This window comes from Echinops telfairi, unplaced genomic scaffold (genome assembly GCF_000313985.2).
Source record: "Echinops telfairi isolate 266 unplaced genomic scaffold, ASM31398v2 ScPeMD7_9;HRSCAF=40, whole genome shotgun sequence".
NCBI lineage: Eukaryota > Metazoa > Chordata > Mammalia > Afrosoricida > Tenrecidae > Echinops > Echinops telfairi.
The window spans coordinates 3,590,791-3,606,215 of NW_022103906.1; the positions used below are offsets into that span (position 1 = coordinate 3,590,791).

Here is a 15,425-nt window from a genome sequence, read left to right on the forward strand (position 1 = left end):
TACCATGTTGGATACTTAAATAACATGTGGATACTTAAATAATATGTGAATACTTAAATAACATGTTGGATACTTAAATACCATGTGGATACTTAGATACCATGTTGGATACTTAAATACCATGTGGATACTTAAATACCATGTGGATACTTAAATACCATGTTGGATACTTAAATAACATGTGGATACTTAGATACCATGTGGATACTTCGATACCATGTGGGTATTTAAATACCATGTGGAATACTTAAATAACATGTTGGATACTTAAATACCATGTTGGATACTTAGATAACATGTGGATACTTAGATAACATGTGGATACTTAAATCTTTTCAACTTAGTAGAGATTGCTTTGGGTAAAGCAGGTTTATTTGTCATTGAATCATGTCAGAGTTTTGGTGAATGGTACTTCCGGTATGGTGAAATAATCCAAGAAATGTTTTAAAACTGATGTTTGAAGCCTGAGCCTAATAAACTTGATAAAGCCATTGAACATTGGGCATCAAAGCATCAAACAGACTGATCTGGAAATTTTGTGTTAGGTTCTTAAAGCATACATTCAGCAAACCACTGATCGCCCATTAGATACCTAGGTCTGTGTTAGGTGTTGCAGATAAACAGATTCATCAAGTGTGACTTCTTTGCTAGAGATAATTCATATATTGAGGCAATAGTGAGCAGAGCAAGTCCTATTTGCAGTAACCCAGATTTTATCAAACTCTCTACAAATTCTGTTTACTTATTAAAACTATTTCTCCACTATGCATATGTAATCTAGTATAACAAATGTTCTCACAGCTCCCTGGGGAACCTTAAGCTCTTAGAAACAGGGAGAATAATACCTCTCTGAAAACCACAAGCCAGGATTCCTTATGTAAATATTATTAGTGAGAGAAAGGAAATAAGAAAATGACTAAGCTTATCCATTTCCCCCAAATAAACAATTTCACACATTATTCAAGAACTAACACCTACTTAGGCTTCTTCCCTATAGAGGTGGACTGATCTGAGAGGACTGGAGAGAACACTACAGTATGGTATACTTGGGGTTTTCAAAATTGAATTTTAAAGCTCAGCAGCTCAGTTATATTGCATGTAAGATATATGTTTTCTCATGGTAAATATGAAGCTTGCTCAGTCTGACCCTGAGAAAATCTTATTTAATCCCCAACCAAATAATCAGGGAACCCTGGTATAAGTAACTATGCGCTTAGCTGCTAACCCACAAGCCCCATGGGAGAAAGACATGGTCGTCTCCATCGCTCAGGGTACCAATCCCTGGTACGGCTTACCTAACAACACATACACCCTTTTAGTCTTCAGCACACTCATGGCCAAAAGGCGAGCATCCTTTCAGTCCATGTTGCTATTCCCACAGTCAGGGATGAAGCAGTCTAGTGCACCACCCCACCCTACCCCAAGTTATGCCTTTAGTCTTTCAGGAGTCCACGACCAGTTCAGATGGGGTGCCAAGTGTTGCCCCCAAGCTAGATGTGTCCATTCAGGATTCTTTGGGGACTGTGGTTTCCCTCCCATCATTGGTCTGTTGCACTTCCATCTTGGTTTGACGCCAGGTAAGCGTGTCGGTCCAGCAGCTCTCCCAAAACTGTATCTTCAGGGCTGTCCTCTGCAGCATTGTCATCTAGGGAGAGGTCGTCAGGTCTTGAGCTGAAGCCAGCCCTGCAGTCATCTCTGGGAATGAACTGTTCCAAGGAGGAACATCTCCCTCGTGAATTGCACCCCGGAATTAGGTCTGCTCTCCACTTCCTTTCCTGTGGAAATATAAATAAGACCCTCCGCTTGGGTGGGTTCGTGCCTTGACCTTTCATTGCTGTTGTGCTTCTTTTCCCACCCCTCTGTGGGGCTTAAAGGCATATGAGAGGGTGGGGTGGGGATGCCTTTCAGCACAAGGGCTATGTGAATCTGGGGTTATGGCATGTGAGTCATTGGCTCTGGTCTGGCTCTTGCCAGAATATCCGTAATAGAGCACATTTTAAGTGAACCACTGGTATACCAAATTTATGGATAGCTTTATGAAACCACATCTGCACCGGCAGCTGCAGTTGGTGTCACCGCCTGATTAGGTTTATTATAATGCACTCTGATTCCCCACGATGCATCTCTTTCTCTTTTCACAGGCCAAATAGGGAAATTGAATGGGGGATGTGCATCTTTCAGGTACTTGATGATGACAGGAACCTCTGTAGCCCATTCTGGAATGTAGTATTCCTTTTGCACATACTAGGTAGGAGCAATTCTAATGGCTTCCAATTAGTCTTTCCTACCACAATAGCCTTTATCCTACTTGAATCTCAGAGATCCAGAGTGGGCGTTTGCCAATGATTGAGTATGTCTATTCCAGTGGGGCACTCTGGAACTGAGGAAATATCTACAGAAGGGTTTCAGAAATCCACTATGATACCGGCATGGCTTAAGGTTACATTAATAACTTGATCTCCATAGGCCCCTACCCTTACTGTTGGGCCACAGTGACATTTTGGGTCTCTTGCCATTAGTGTCAGTTCAGAGGTAGGATCCAGTAATCCCCCCAAAGTCCATTTATTTTATTGTCTCTTGTCATTCTTGTAAGTGGGGTAGGTTCCTTTGGAGAAAGCTAGGAGAAAGATGAGCAGTGTAATGGGATCCTTCCCCAGGGAACCAGGTCTCCTCTTCAGTAAACTGGCTCATGACGGGAATTGATTGAGGGGTGGTGATTGGCATCTAGTGCTTCTATTTTTAAAAACCACATACAGAAATGTATTCTCTCACAGTGTAGGAAGTAGAGGTGTGACTTCAGAGAGGTCTCAGTGAAGACTTTCTCTCTGTGTTGGCTCTAACAGGAGAAACTTGTTCCTTTCCACCTCCCAGGGCCCACCACCCCTTGGCGATCTCTGTGTGCCTTGACATGAAGCTTCATTAAGAGGATTGGTTCTCAACACAGAGCCCTGAAGTCTAAAAGACATACTCTGCTCCTGGATCTTCTTTCTTGATGGTCATAAGGCTCCTATTCTCTGCTCACTCATCTCTCCTTGTTATATATTGTAAGATCAAAGGTGATGCGATCCACAACCAAGGAAACTCTCCTTTTATTAAATCAGGACTGTGATGTAAGAAAGACTCTTGCATCCCACACCCCCTAATCCTATAACAACGAATTGAGTGATCACATCAGATGACATCATGTAATTACATCATAACACAAAAGAGAAACCACTGAGAATCATGGTCCAGCCAACTTGACCTATTTTGTTGGGGGAACACGATTCAATCCAGACAGGCCATAATTCTCTCTTGTGACAAGTCAAGCTAGACTGCCATTCAGCTGACCTAGAATAATGCTGCTTGTACAGACACAGTAAATATTTGCATCCTATTTTCTTCCTAGGGACACCATGACGAAATAGCCAATTCTCACATTTCATATGAGTCAGACAAATGTCCATACGATTACGATTTTGACTTTGCTCCTCATTACGGTTACCACAGTTACCTCATCATTTTCAATTAAGTGCCTTCACTTGGCCTCTCCCACCACGGAGTCCAATCATCCCATTATAATTTGGTATTTTAATTAAGTTAGGGAAATTCCCATTGTAAAATATGACTGACAAAAAATAAAAAGCCTGACCGACATAAAATAGCAACATAAGCAGTCATCAAGAATCCCAGGGCTTTCTTCCCATATTTGCTCCTCACTGTTGTGGTAAGATGTGCCCTCTGGCCACTCCATGTGAGGAGATGGGGTCCAGTCTGATCAACTCATCTAGCACACTATTTTCCCCAAGCTTTCCCATACCAAGGCAGGTCTGGCATCTCAACTTGACTTAGTGTCGGCCACGGCTAAATCCATGCTTCAGCGAACCAACCAAAGAAGCTGGAAGATCCTTTTCTAAACTCTCCAGCCAAAAATGGGATTTAAAAAAAAAACACTGTGCTTAGTGGACTCCTATCAATGAACTCGGACCTACCCATCTTTTTGCTCCTTGTACCATTATACTTCCTTAACTGTCATTGCCACACCTGGTCCTCGGGTTTCTGTTGTCCATATTAGAACAACCAAGCAGTTCTTTTGAAGGGTAGCTTACTTCCTCCTGCTTACACTTTGTATTTCACCTCAGGACCTCTCTTCTATGTAAGTATATTTACAAATATAGAAAGAAATATGGGTGCAGAGGGGGCGGGTCATAAGGACAGATAGAAACACCTTGTAAAGTTTCAAATGATGACCGGGCAATTCCCTATCAGAGACAAATACTGCTCAGGTGCATGAATTAATCTCAACAAATGGGGTTGAAGGGATAATACCTTTATTGGGAGGATTTACTGGACAGAATGGAATAATCTCTTCAGATGGAAGTGGGCTGATTCTTCTGGCAGATGTGATTTAAATGAACTTAGAGGCTCGATGGCCCTGGTCACTTAGTTACCTACCTCTCTGTGATTATTCCCATTACCATCTCCTCCGGGATGAGGAGCAGCCTCTATGCCACTAGCAGCCAACATCATTCCCTTTAAGATGAGCCCTTCGAGAGGATCCATTGAGGAAACGCATCCCTAACATGGGTTCTTTTAGAAGTGCTAACAGCAGGGATTTAGGGTGGAGAGAGTCATTTTCCAATGAAGTTATCACAGAACAGCCCTTGCTGCTCTTAGAAACGAGTAGGTGCGTTGCCATGTTGAATCAGAATGCCTTGACACAACATTCTTGGTCTTTTCATCACAAATGCTGCTTTTATTTCCTTAACATTCCTTCACAATAAGCACCTGCAAGCATGCTGTATGTGTAGAGAAAATCTTCCCAGGTTATCCCTTTGCAGTTTCAAGAAACCATCATAATAGCCTTCAAAGAGCACCTCTGCCCCCGAAGTGAGCTGACCCAGCAAATCCCTTCCGAAGTCACTGTTTGCATTGAAATTTTTGGCAAAGCCGGGCTAACTGAATTAAGACAAGCACATTTTTGAGAGAACTAAAGCAATATATTTATTGGAAAAACATGTTTAAGCATGTTTTGTTTAGACTAAACATTTTCTCATAAAGAGGAAATCTAGAAGCTATACTTTTTGACTGACAGTCATGCATTCCTTGAAAATTGTTATAAGTGGGGAGACTTAAATGATAATATTTTGTATAAAGGATGTGTATGAATGATAGATAATGAGCAATATATAACAATTTGAAGACATCAGACTTTTCATTTTCTTTCTACTCTGTACATTCATATCTACAGAGCTCTAGCCTCTAGCCTTAATATTAATTTCTCTTGTGATATTGTTGTTGTTGAGTGCCTTTGAGTTGTTTCAGATTCACAGGCACCGTGTGCAACAGAGAGATACATTACCTGTGATTTCCAGTCTTCACTATCATTACTGTGCTTGAGTGATTGTTAGAACCACTGTGTTAACACATAGCCTTGGTGGTCTTCCTATTTTTCACAAACTTTCATTTTAACCAAGCTTGACATCCTTCTCCAGAACTGCTCCCTCTTGATGACATGTCCAACATATCTGAGACAAAGTTGCTCCTTCCTGGTGTTTTAAGGAATATTCTGGCTGTATTTCTTCCAACACAAATTTGTTCATTCTTCTGGAAGTCCTCAGTGTATTCAATATTCTTCAGCAGCACCCTAATTCACAGGCACACCCGTTCTTCTTTGGTCTTCCTTATTCAGTCCGCCCTTCACATGCGTCTGAAGCCATGGAAAATGCCATGGCGTGAGTCATAGTTCAGGTGCATTTTGGTCCTCAGAATGACATCTTTGTTCTGAACACTTAAAGAGGTCTTTTGTAGCAAAACTCAGCTCATCGTAGCAGGGAGGATTTACCTTGTATGCAAATTTTGCACATTACAATACACTATCTGCTATCATTTCCTTTAAAACATGTACTTAAATGACATTTTACATTCATTTACATTTTTATTTTAGATTTGTGGATGTTTCTTCCACTCTTACCCTTATTTAGGTCCTGCTTCGTTGTCCTTTCATGGGAAGGAGAACAATATGGGTATTTCCACTACTGAGAACTAAAGCCATGAGAAAAATTACAATAGTATGTGTATGTGTGTGTGTGTGTGTGTGTCATCTCACCAGATCGCCTGCTTAAATTGAGATGCCATTTAATGGGTTGCTAAGGTTTTTTTCTTCTTCTAGATAACAAAATTATTCATCTTAGCTAAAGGTAATAAGATCCAGAGAACTATGGATTAGAACAATGTCTTTGTTAGTAATTCACCACTAGATTTTAAACTAAATATTTTTTTCTTAAAAAGATTTAATTAAATCTAGGATGTATTCATGGAACTATCACTGAGGGAAAAATCAGAAGTCTTTTACCCTGTGGAACAGAAACAGGTAAACACTGTCCAGAGATTTTTCTGGAACTTGGCACTTGATCTAGCACAATATGAACTTCTTCAGAAAATCGCCTTTGCCTAAATAGATGACAATGCAGTTCTTAGAATGGAAAGCAGTAACAGTTGTAAAAAATATATTGATTGTTGCTATAGGAACATAGTTCACAAATTTTTCATGAGCATAATGTAGTTGGAATTTGAGTGGGGTCTAATACTGTTTTCTTAATATTCATTTCTTTTGTGATAGTCTTTATTGCAGCAGTTGCCAATGGGTCGCGGGCCTTGTGGGGGTCGAAGGACCCTTTCCCAGGGGTCACTTAAACCCATTGGAAAACATATTTCCGATGGTCTTAGGATGGAGACACCGCTCCTCTATCCGTCTCTTGGTGGGTCTGCCCACATGCAGATATGCTGATCTGGTGCAAAAGAAGCTATCTCAACCTTCGAACGGACATTGGCTTTTTATGCATACTGTCGCAAAATGTAACAATGTAGTTTACTGTTGTTATACTAAGACTGTTACCCATGCTACACCATGCTTCAAGACAAAGTGTCATTTATTTGTAATTAGGAATAAATATTTCACAATATATTGTTTTTGTGATTAATCACTATGCTTCAATTATGTTTAATTTGTAGCAATAAAAATACATCCTACATTTCAGATATTTACATTACAATTCATAACAGTAGCAAAATGACAGTTATGAAGCAGCATCAAAAATAATTGTATGGTTGGGGATCCCCACAACATGAGGAACTGTATTAAAGGGTCATGACATTAGGAAGATTGAGAACCACTGCTTTATTGGAAATCACATAATTGTCAAAAGTGCTAAATACATATAAGTATGAGGGTATAAGCACTTTTAAAAATACTCATATTTCTTTTAAATATTTGAAATCATTTGGATTTAAAAGTACTTTGGGTTATAAAGAAATAATCATCTCAGGTTTAGAATAGTTTCTAAATACTTCAGTTTCTTTAGGAAGAAATGGGAAATAATGAACTGAGCTAAGTCCACGGACTTAACAAACACATCTTCAATAATAATGAGTACAGGTGGTGCATGTTTAAATATTAAGAATTTCCTTAAGCATGAGCCTCTCAAATATATATATATTATTTTAATTTTGTAGCCCAACTATGACAGGCACATCAACATTAAATAACACTACAACCTAGCCTATGTGAGGTTGTGGGAGAGGTGATACAAGTGTTACAGAGATATAGGAGGAAAATAAACATCAAGATAGGGAGATGAGCTTTGACTCCGAGCAGTGATACTATGACCATGTACTCAGCAGTGACACCGAAAGCTTGGCTACTTGGCCCCAGGTTGGTAATTCACACACCTAGAGGTGCCTCAGAAGACACGGCAGAATCTCCTTTCCAAAAAGCTCCACGAGTCGGAAGTGACTCATTGGCAACTGGGAGCACCCATGTCCCAAATACCAGTCACTAAACTCTTTTCCATAGTTCACATCTAATTCTTTCTTTACAATAACTCCCATAGCTTTCTTTCCTGATGAGGGAGCAAAGGAATTTCAAAAGGCTTCAGTATCGTGTTCCAAGTTGCACAGGTTTTTGTGTTTCTGAACTGAGATTCAAAGGTGTGCCTATCAGAGTCTGTAGCTGCATGATATCCGACCCACTCAAGTACTGCTCGTTGGTCTAGACAAGTGGCAAGAGCAAGGTAGGTGAAAGACATGAGTGAGCAAAGGGGCAGAAGCACAGAAATAAAGTAACATTATAAGCAGAAGTTTTCCTGAATTAGTTTGCTTTTTATATTTATACTCTGAGTTTATTTTTTAAATCTATATATGTATGTATGTTCTGGCTTATGCTTATCTGATCCCAGAAATATTGAATGGTCTGATCTTGCTCCTAGTGACACATGTGTATAAGGCTGTACACTGCTACTACAACCGGTTCAAAATGGAATGTGGCTCAGTGTTTCATCTGCCATTTCAGGCAATGAATTTGAATTCAGTTTCTTTTTAATCATTTTATTGGGGGCTCGTATCACAATTCATGCATACATCCATTGTGTCAAGCACATTTGTACATCTGTTGCCACCATCATTCTCAAAACATTTGCTTTCTACTTGAGCTCTTGGTATCAGCTCCTCATTTTCCCCCCTCCCTGTTCCCCCTTCCCTCATGAACCCTTGATAATTTATAAATTATTATTATTTTGTCATATCTTACACTGTCTGACGTGTCCCTTCACCCACTTTTCTGTTGTCCATCCCCCAGGGAGGAGGTTATATGTAGATCTTTGTAATCAATCATTTTCTTCTTTCCACCCCATCCTCCCTCCAAGCTCCCGGTATCGCCACTCTCACCAAATGGTCCTGAAGGAGTCATCTGTCCGGATTCCATGGGTTTCCAGTTCCTATCTGTGTCAGTGTACATCCTTAGGTCTAGCCAGATTTGTAAGGTAGAATTGGGATCATGATAGTGGAGTGGGAGGAAACATTTAGGAACTAGAGGAAAGTTGTATGTTTTATCATTGCTACACTGCACCCTGACTGGCTCGTCTCCTCTCCACCACCCTTCTTTAAGGGGATGTCCAGTTGCCTACAGATGGGTCTTGGGTCTCCAATCTGCACTCTCCCTCTTTAACAATGATTTGATTTTTTGTTCTTTGATGACTGATATCTAATCCCTTGCACACCTCGCGATCACACAGGCTGGTGTACTTTTTCCACGTGGACCTTGTTGCTTCTGAGCTAAATGGCCGCTTATTTACCTTCAGTTTTTATCAAGGTGATTGAATATTTTGTTTTTTGGGCACTTACTATGTGTGATTCACTAACCTGAGTGCTTTATACATTTTCACTCAGTTTATAGGATACCTGTTACCCTCCAAGGCTGTTTTCGTCTAAAAAAAATGAATAGTTAGTGACTAGACTGAGACTAACAGACAAGGAATCTAGATCAGAGACTCGGTGGATAACCTCAAAGCTAACCTGCTTCTCAGCTCCATTGGTCAAGGAAGTGAAAATTTAGAATTGTACTTCTCTTTAAAAAAAAATCTGTTTTCACAGAAGTACAGCCAGAATGCTCCTTAAAGCAATGCCGAGACTTCATCTCATGTACTTTGAACATATCATTAGGAGAGAACAGTTCCTGGAGAAGGACATCATGCTTGATGAAGTGGAGGGTCGGCCAAAAAGAGGAAGACTATTGACAAGGTGGATTGACACAGTGGCTGAAACAATGGGCTCAAGCATAACAATGATTGTTAGGATGTTGCAGGACTGAGTAGTGTTGTGTTCTTTTGTGTCGTTATGAGTCAAAACCAACTTGATAGACCTAAAAACAACACACATTTCTTTATATTAAAAGAAAAAGTTGGTTGAAGTAGGGCAAACAAGCAAAACTCTGGTGTAACTCCCCCAAACATAGTTTGTAAAATGTAGACAAACTAAATTAGTGACATCCATTGGATGCTGATTTTGAGTTCAAGTACCATACCTTTCACATTATGAGATTAACATTTGTTGAATCAGCCATTTACAATTTTTTATATGCAGAACTTTGCATAACAGTTAAATTTTCAAAGACATACTTGTATGTGAACTACAGGTTTTTACAAGCTCCCATACGTTGCTGCCTTGTGCTGTCAAGTTGATTCTGCTTATACCAGCTCAGACAGTTGAACTGCCCCCTAGGGCTTCCTAGCCTGTCACCTTTACAGAAGCAGATCACCGTATGTTTTCTGTGTGTGCTTTACAATTGCCGGTATTCAGTTAGCATCCAAGTGCTTAAGTATGCAACCCAATATGATATGGTACATGCAGTTATGAGTGGAGCAACCTGCGTAAGTGCCAAGAAAAAATTGAGTGCAAAGAGAGAGAAGGGTTTGAAAGCAAAATGTTTTTCTATCCAAATGTACTAAATCTATAAGTGTTATAAGAAAAAGGTTAAGACCCACAAAGGGAATATGGCAAAAATTGAGAGACGTGAAGGAGAAAGGGGGAAATAATAACAAGGATCTACATATAACCTCCTCCCTGGAGGATGGACAGTGGAGAAGTGGGTGAAGGGAGATGTCGGATGGTGTAAGATATGACAAAATAATAATAATTTATAAATTATCAAGGGTATGGGGGAGGGGGAAGCAGGGAGGGAGGGGAAACATGAGGAGCTTATACCAAGGACTCAAGTAGAAAGCAAATGTTTTGAGAATGATGATGGCAACATTTGTGTACAAATGTGCTTGACACAATGGATGAATGTATGGATTGTATAGTTGTACAAGCCCCCAATAAAATGATTTTTTTAAAAAAAGTATGTTTTAACTAGCGACCATCTTTGTAGGAGGGATTATTTTTCTTTCTAACCTTGAGTCAGTCAAGCATCATAATCATTGTAAATGACCTACAGTATTTTTGTACTTGTTTATAGAGTAAAAAATACATAGGCCCTTAGCAATGTTGTCAGTAGGTCTCATCGAGGCAGTTCTGACTCACAGAAACCTTGTGTTCAACAAACAAAACACTGCTTGTGCCTCTTCACAGTTGTTCTGTTTGGGCCATTGTTGCAGCCAGTGTGTCAGTTCACCTTGTGGAAGGTCTTTCTGTGTTTACTGAACTTCTATTTTACCAAGCATGACATTGTGTCCTTTACAAGGGAATGGTCTCTTCTTTTAACACCTTCAATACATGTGAAACACAATCTCAGTCTTTGTGTCTAAGAAACATTCTGACTGTACGCTAAGACAGATTGCTTTGTTCTTCTGGCAGTCCACGGTACCTTCAATATTCTCCCTGCACCATGATTCAAATGCATCAGTTCTTCTCTGGTCTTTCTTGCTTATTGTCCCCCTTTCACATGAATATGAAGCAACTGAAAATACCATGACTTAGCTCAGATGCGCCTTAGTCTTCTAACTGCAGTCTTTGCTGTTCAACATTTTGAAGAGATCTTGTACAACAGATTTACCCGATGCAGACACCCAATCCTGAATCCACATAAACTGATCCACTTCCCTTTTGTAAGGGAATCGGTGGTTCCATTGTAGAATTTTTACTCTTCATGTGGGAGAAATAAGTCTGATGTATGGCCAATGCTCAACACACAAGAATCACCCATCTGTCAATAGAAAGTTTTGTTTACCATGCTGTCATTTTTGATTCCTGGCAAATTCTCCAGTGTCAGAGTAGAACTGGGCTCCGTAAGGTTTGCATTGACTTCATTTTGGGTCGGGAATTACTAGGCTGTCCTTCTCAGGTGCATCGGGGTGGCCTGAAGCTGCCAACCTCTTTGGGTTAGCAGTTCATGTTAATGGTTTGAAACATCCGGAGCTCTATAATGATAATAGGTGAAGTGACACAAGATCCTTATATTTTGATAATTGAATTCATGGGGTGTACTCGGTGAATTTTTATAACATACATTTGATAATCTTTCATTTAATTGCACTTTTTAACTGTTACTTTTGTGCCTATTTTAAAAGACCAGCTTTTGAAATCATGTTTATGCAGCAAATATGATGTGAAAGTACATGAGACTAGAAACTCTGCAACACTGTGATTTTTCTAACTAAACAGCTGGGGCTTCTATAGGAAAATGAAATATTCAAGGATTACATTTTAAATATGTAAAAGCTATTGAAAAGAAAATTTGATATCAGAGTTGTGCTCCAAGAGAAAAAAGGAAGTTCAAAGAAATGTAATTTTGAGGAAGTACCACTTGAATGAATAGATGTGCCAATATTCTTGATATGTAATACTTATCTGGTGTAATCTCTTCCTTAAAACACACTCCAAGTTAAGTAAATGTTAAAAGATTTAATATTGCATACACCCATTATGTTACAAAGCTACATACAAATAATACATGTCAATGTTTGGTAAATAGTAGAAATTTCTTCTATTCTCTTGCTTAACCTGTTAATTCATAGATTTATTAATTTATGACTTCACTTAAAACTCATATTCAGGGTCACTGTTCTTTCATACTGAAATTACTTTTCCAAGTTTGTAGCATACAGCAAAAATAGACTTTTTCTAATTTAACCAGTTTTTATAAGGAACTGTCAATGTAGGTACCTTCTTAAACTTTGGAAAAACAGAGTATGACCCTTGCTCAATTTAACCGGAGATTATATATCAGTTGTTCTCAAACCTTCCTAATGCCTGCAGCCCTTTAATACAGTTCCTCATGTTGTGGTGACCCCAACCATAAAATTACTTTCATTGCTACTTCATAGCTGTAATTTTTTTTACTGTTATGAATCAGGCAACCCCTGTGAAAGGGTGGTTTGACCCCAAAGGGGTCACAACCCACAGGTTTAGAACCACTGTTATATATACTATATATACATCCAACATGCTATTGATTGGCATAGCAATTAAAATTGTGCTAGGAACCTAAATTATCCTATACCTGGTTATTTTTTTATCATACTGATATGGCTAAATACTTTCCCATCAAGAAAGGATTTGAAAGTAAATACGTACATTGGTAGAAGGAATAATTCTAATTGTTATTTCAATCAACTGCACCATTCATTTGATATTTAGTATGCTTTTTTTTTATCAGACAGCAATTAGTTGCGTTATCACTTTAATGCTAAAAATATGTGGGTAATATTAATTTTAAACATATGATATTTTTTCAAATTACAGAAGTAATTTTTAATCGTTATTAAATATTTTTAATATGTAGACAAATACCAAAGATATTTATCAGGCCCACCCAGAGATAATTAAAAATAGCATTTTCATGTTTATTTTCCTGTCTCCCCTCCCCTTCTCATGAACATAATTCTTTAGTTCTATTGATATAACTTAGTCAATTATCAATGTTTCATTGTCTCTAAATTTTTTCTGCAGCATAGAGCTGTCTGACTGAAATGTTCAGGGCCAGCTTACTTGGATATGGAGCTGATAAAAAATAAAATCTATCTTAATAAATAACACACGATTGAACTCTAATAAAACAAACAGAACTGTAACTTAGTCTTCCTACTTAGTGTGATTCAGACAGTTATATTACTTTCCCAATACCTATGATCATTGCCCGCACTGGGAGTTTGTAACGGTCCAGGGAAAACTATGAGACCCTCCTTTCTCCTTCTAGCCTAAGCCACCCTGCCACTGTCAATAGCCGTACAGTATCCACTTATGTAACTGAAAGAGTTTCATTAATCAAGCCCATGTTAATGAGCATTTGTACTCTTTTAAGGGTTTTTACTATTCACAATAGCTTTATCAAACCTTCATATTGTTGTTTTAAGGGTATGGTGTCATTTTTCTCTTTCCTGAGTTGAGCCTATCAAAGATTTCTACATTTAATACCTCCTCCAATCCTGTTTTCTTGCCATCAGTTATGTAGTTGAACTTTTATATTCCTTACTGATTTGTCTCTTTCTTTGTGAAGTTCGGCTGAAGAGTGTGTTAGAAAGGTTTTATTCCGTGATTAGTAGAACCACCCCCAAATGTTTGCTCTCACAGTGCTCCTTAAAATTCCAGAATGCCAGTAAATATCACAAATTACAACTTTTTAAAATCCTTTTATTAGGCACTCATACAACTCTTATCACAATCCACACATACATCAATTGTGTAAAGCACATTTTTACATTCATTGCCCTCATCACTCTCTAAACATTTGCTCTCCACTTAAGCCCCTGGCATCAGCTCCTCATTTCCCCCCACCCTCCCCATTCCCCTCTCCCTCACGAATCCCTGATAATTTATAAATTATTGTTTTGTCATATCTTACCCTGTCCGACGTCCCCTTTCACCCAGGGAGGAGGTCACATGTAGATCCTTGTAATCGGTTCCCCCTTTCCAACCCACTCTCCCTCTACCCTCCCAGTATCACCACTCACACCACTGGTCCTGAAGGCATCATCCACCCTGGATTCCCTGTGTTTCCAATTCCTATCTGTACCAGTGTACATCCTCTGCTCTAGCCAGATTTGTAAGGTAGAATTGGGATCATGATAGTGGGGGAGGAGGAAGCATTTAGGAACTAGAGGAAAGTTGTATGTTTCATCGTTGCTGCATCGCACCCTGACTGGCTCGTCTCCTCCCCGAGACCCTTCTTAATTACAACTTTTTTTCTCACCTGCTTATGTTCAGTTACCCTTTGGCATCATTTTATAACCCCACTACTATAATTAAGTAAAATCTTAAAAAAAAATCCAGATGTAAAGCAAACTGCTGTACATTTCTCTTGAAAACGCTTACATGTTATTTTTCAAAACAATGTTTCACAGTCTTGAATTTTTCATTTAACATATGGTTCTCATCAAAATTTTTAAAAGTCTGTGCGATATGGTGTTGTAACCCTGACACAGTAATGGAAAGACAGCAGGAGAAGCAGAAAACCTGAAATCCAGTCTTGACCCTGACCCTTAGTAATACATCATGATCTGTGTACTTCCCGAGTCTGTCTGTAGGGTCAAGGTATAAAATCTCCTGGTAGGTGCTGTTGGTTTTTCTCTAGTGGATTACAGCCCATGGTGTCCAGAGTAGCTCTCTGTTCCATGGGGTTTCCAAGGTGGTTATATTTCAAAAGCATATCTCTAGGACTGTCTTCAAAGGTGCCACTGGGTGGGTTTGACCCACTAACCTTCTAGCTAATAGTTAGTTGAGTGCTTATCTATTTGTTCTATCTATCCACAGACCTTACTGGGCAAAAAAGGGTCATTAAAATAGTGTCTGTTCATACTCTGCTTCAGAAGTGATCCACAAACTAATAACTGCAGTGACACCCCAATTTCCCCTGGAAAGCTCTGAGGTAGGTCTAGAATTCCTGGCGGAATTATTTCTTCTCCCTCGCCCTCTCAAAATTGCTCTAATTTGGAAAAAATTATATGGTCACTCTGTAGAGCATTATTCTTAGCCCAATTTGCACATTAGAAGCACCTGGAGAGATTTTTAAACATAGCAATGTTCAGTCCTCACCTCTAGGGGTCCTAATTTAATTGGGTTGAGATGGGGTCGGGCCACTGATTTTTTAAAAATAATCTCCCTAAGTGATTCTAATGTGCAGGCAGGGTTGTGGAGCACTGCCGAAGGGTAATGAGCAAAGTATTATGGGGTAC

At 39.2% G+C, this 15,425-nt stretch overlaps 1 protein-coding gene across 1 annotated transcript in view; it reads left to right on the forward strand.

The window, feature by feature from the left end:
• DLGAP2 (DLG associated protein 2) overlaps positions 1-15,425 on the forward strand; it is a 589,152-nt gene that overhangs the window by 202,151 nt on the left and 371,576 nt on the right. The window lies entirely within an intron of this gene.